General features: G+C 40.4%; 1 protein-coding gene across 45 annotated transcripts in view; it reads right to left on the reverse strand.

Moving 5' to 3' along the window:
- Positions 1-4,572, reverse strand: part of LOC116670945 (ankyrin-3) — a 152,702-nt gene that overhangs the window by 87,667 nt on the left and 60,463 nt on the right. The window lies entirely within an intron of this gene.

Genomic DNA, 4,572 nt, shown 5'->3' on the forward strand with positions numbered 1-4,572 from the left:
TGGCTAGTCCACACAGCATTCTGGGATTGGGGGAACAACGTACTCTGGTTTATTGGCATTTCTTGAAGCCAATTGTCTTGGGCGGCGGCGAGCGCCGGACAGAGCAACTGTGCCTCTGCAAAATAGCCTCGGGAAGGAAGTGTTTTTGGTGGAACATCTGTACCTTGTTTTAGATAGTTGTTTGTAGTAGTTGTAGTTGCAGATGTTTTAGATAGTCTAGCTAAAGTAGCTGTCTGGATTTGAGGAGTACCAAGGTCCTCAGAAATCTACCGGAGTTTAAAATACCAACACAAAGAAAGCGAAAGGTGATGAACATCCTGCCGAAATGAGGGACATCCGGCGGAATATCTGGCCCCACCTGAACAATATGTAATGAAACATTGTCAATATAGACTATGTAAGGGTTAATGCCCAACGAGGTGTCCATTATCAGGAATTAATGGCCAGAACCATCCAACGCACAGCTTATCAGTGTCTTTACTTTGGTACACTGAACATTATAACCAATAAAATCCCACTTATGCTAAATGATATAATGTATATAACTGAGGAATCTAACATTTATATAACCTCTGACAAACAACAACCACAAACCTAGCACACACTAGCTACAATAACATTAGCCACCATAAGGTAATGGTCATACCAGACCAAGTGAGGCTGTAGCAGCCAAACCCCTGAGTGTATTGAATTGTGTATTTTACTGCTTGTGAATTCAACTTTTCATTTGTAAGAAGAGGAATGTGTTGATTCTGCTTTCAAAAAAGGTAAGACGCTAATACTGTAGCTTCCAACAGCGAGACAGTCATTACAAAGTGGTGCCGTGCAGCCAGGACTTGTTCAAACCAACAGAACTTTCTTTCAAATTCTATTGGAGATCATATTTTTAAAGTTTCCAAAAATACCAAATATATAAAGCACACTTTGGAGGTCATATGTAACAAAACAATGCAAAAAAACACATCTAGAATATTTCCATCTAATGGCCAGTGCAGCCATGTGTTTGAATACTTCGTCAGTCAGTTCGATGGACACTTTATATTTGTGTCCGAAACTACTCTGGAAAGCTTACAGTAAACGTCCCCACATGGCAAGACACATTGTTTCAGATTGTAAAATAATGAAGGCAAAGAAGGCATTTGTTATTGGTAGCCCAATAACAGCAACAATAAAACATTATAGTCAATGATTGTAATAAAGTTGTTAAGTGAACAATTATTATGTAGATCAGGTATTTGTTCATTTCCTGAACTGAACAATCCAGACATTCATAATATATGACATGATATTGGATTTATTGAGTTTTATAGTTGTGTTGTAGTGAGCAGTGTTGTCATGCTCACTGCACCATGCATGATCTTTGTTGTTGTAGACAGATTGTTGGCTAAAGCTGACAGCTGAGCTCATTTCCCACCCAGTGAAAGGCTCTTATCAGAGTTCATCAGTCCCCCCCCCCCCCCCCCCCCCCCCCCCCCCCCCCCTCCACACACACACGTTTTTTGGTGTCAGCAACCACTGGCTGGGTGAGACTCGGGGGGGCTTACCGGCTGGCATTGCTCCTCTTCCGCCACCTCTACCTGCTCTACGGAGAACTTAATGTCACGTTGCTATGCGGTGGTATCGGGTGTGGTAGTATCAGAGTAATTTTATGATTACAAGTACGAGTATATGCGCTCGGCATCGGACCGATCCCCGATATTGGCATCGGTATGTGTGCATCCCTAGATATAAGTTTCTGACCCCCATTCCTAATGGAAAAAGGGGCATCTGCCCCTGAATGCAATGCTTAAATAACTATTTTTTTAATAAATAAAACCACCAGTTTTATGACATGATATTGGTATAGTACTTTGTATGGTATAATATAGTACTTCGCCTCACTTCTATTTAGGTGATAATCATGCGCTGAGTTTCCAAACTACAGTTCCCATAATTTGGAGTGAAGTATAATGGGATGTAATAATGTTGTCAGTCAGTGAGGTGTACTGTGGGCTTAACATTGCAAATTGGATTACTGGATTACTTTTGATATTAAGGAAAGTTTAAAAACATGGTTCTCAGGGAAGTTCTGGAGTCATGAGGAGAATCTTTTTGTTGAGGATTTCAAAGCAGATATCTGGACGTATTAGACATAAAAGGTTATTGGATCGTTTTCCTTATACAGATAATTATTAAATATAGATATATAGATAGTTTTCCGGGACCTGAAAGCCTCCCACTTGATCGCATAGCTGCTGTCTTTATAAATCAGATGCTGCACAAACATGCAATGGGAGTGCAAATGAAAAGTGCATTTCACATACAATCCTTGAATCTGACTCTCAATATCAACCTGTACATTTAATCTCACAATTCATATAGTATATAAGCCAGGCGTAGCAACTAGTGACAGGCAACACAAGTGGAAGAAAAAGGACAATTACAATGAAACGTTTCTTATCAAAAACAAAACCTCTGGTTGGTTTCTGCCATTGTTTCATGAAAGCATGCGGGCTCCGTGGGCGAGGCATTGGGCTGAGAGGAGTTGTAGGGCACAGTGCCAAGCCTTTTAAGTTGAACGTGGCACCAGGCTTGGCTGCCCATAACTCAGAGCATTATCAGAATTCAAGTTCAAGGCATCGCACTATTAGATAGCACTCTGGCCAAAGTGGACTGAAGTCCAGCTGAATTTTTCCACACAACGTTGCATTTGAATTTACTTGACACACAATCAGACTGAAGACAGAAATTAGCTGTGTTCGAAACCGTACCCTATCATGGGTCAATATCATAATTTTATTTACTATGTAGTCCACTATAAAATACCCACAATGCACTGCTAATTTGAGTGTACATACAATGTACCCTACATTTGACTCTCGTGTACCACAATGCAGTGCGGCTGTGTTTTCCCGAAGAAGAAGAAGAAGCAACTGCAAAAACGGAAAAGGAAAAAGAGAGTGTGCTTGTAAATGTGAATGTTTTATCCGCAATTTTAGAGAGAAAATCTACAGTACCCACAATACTAAGTACCACCATTGTCTCTGATTGGTCCAACTCACTGTTACCATAGAAACGTTTATTGTACCCGTAAAACGGCTAGAGTGAGCTTCTGCCATTGAAGATTATGACAGTTTCGTACGCGAAAAAAACTTCCGGAACCAGAGTTGTTAAAAAAAGTGGGCGGCCACTGCTGAGCTCTATATAGTTTACTATTTAATAAACACTATATGGAATAGGGAATGAGTGATTGAGGGAATGGTTTCAAACACAGCTGTTCTTTTTGCCTTTGTTATTTTACATGAACTGTGTTGTTTTTCATTTTTAAAAGCAATTTCTGGCTGCGTTTCAACAAATGGACTAGATTTATATAGCGCTTTAATAGTGTTAATGACTACGTGACACCATACTGTACATGCTGGTGGCCGAGGCTGCCACACAAGGTGCCACCTGCTCATCAGATAACCATTCACACACATCCACACACCGATGGGGCAGCATCGGGAGCAATTTGGGGTTCAGCGTCTCGCCCACTGACACTTGTTGACTGCGGGGGCCAGTGATCAAACCAGAAGACCGCTCTACCTCCTGAACTTGACGTCCCTAAAACAAGTCTGTATACATCGAACTAAAGAACTGCAACAAAGATCGAAGCAAACCTATACAGATATACTGTATTGTTTAACTACATCCACACACAACAGTCCCAATATATTTACATGCCTGTGTGAGTGATGCAAATCTTGTTTGAATGTACTATTTCATATTTCTGCATTGTCTCGAAAAACGGAAACATTGAAAAAGAAAACCTTGTATGGGCAGATAAAGAGAGAAACATAAAGTGGATTACAAACACGGATAACTGCAGTGATGAGCAACAACAGACAGAACAGACCATGCATGTACATGTGCACACAGGAATGTCACTGATAAGAGCCCAGAAATAGAATCAATAAAAGTGTCTTCCCGCTTAAATGAATGCTCCTCCCTGCAAATCCTGCCAGGAATCTCCCGCTGGATTCATTTTCATGCCTCTCAGGTTGCTCCAGCTCTGGTCCTGTTCCACATTTCACACTGTTGTTTATTGCATTATTATTATGTCCATAACAGAGCTGAAACAATTCAAACGTCAGCTATTAATTATAATCAATCAATCCTTTAGGCCTAGTGAAAAATGCCAATAAACTGAATAACTTTGACGTCAACTTTCACAATTTTCTGCAATTTTTAAGATTACCTGATCAATCAAGTAATTTATCCGACAGATGAATTGATAATAAATATAATCATTAGTGGCAGCTCTTGTCCACATTACGCCTAGATACAAATCACAGAGCGGACTTGTGATATGAAAATATGTGGATGTGATTTGGAGTGTAAAACGTGAGCAAAAGGCAAAAACAAGGAGGGATATATCGGCAGCATTATTCAGATTGAATAATTTCTCGGGGCTGTAACAGAGTGAAGACTTGTGTCATTCCAAAGTAACTTCATTTGTCCATGAGAAATATACAAAGCATGCTACAGTCGCTCTGTTCCAGAACACACTCATACAGTTACACACATTCCAACAGGGGAGTTACCCCCCCCCCC

Source organism: Etheostoma spectabile, chromosome 21 (genome assembly GCF_008692095.1).
Source record: "Etheostoma spectabile isolate EspeVRDwgs_2016 chromosome 21, UIUC_Espe_1.0, whole genome shotgun sequence".
NCBI classification, from domain to species: domain Eukaryota; kingdom Metazoa; phylum Chordata; class Actinopteri; order Perciformes; family Percidae; genus Etheostoma; species Etheostoma spectabile.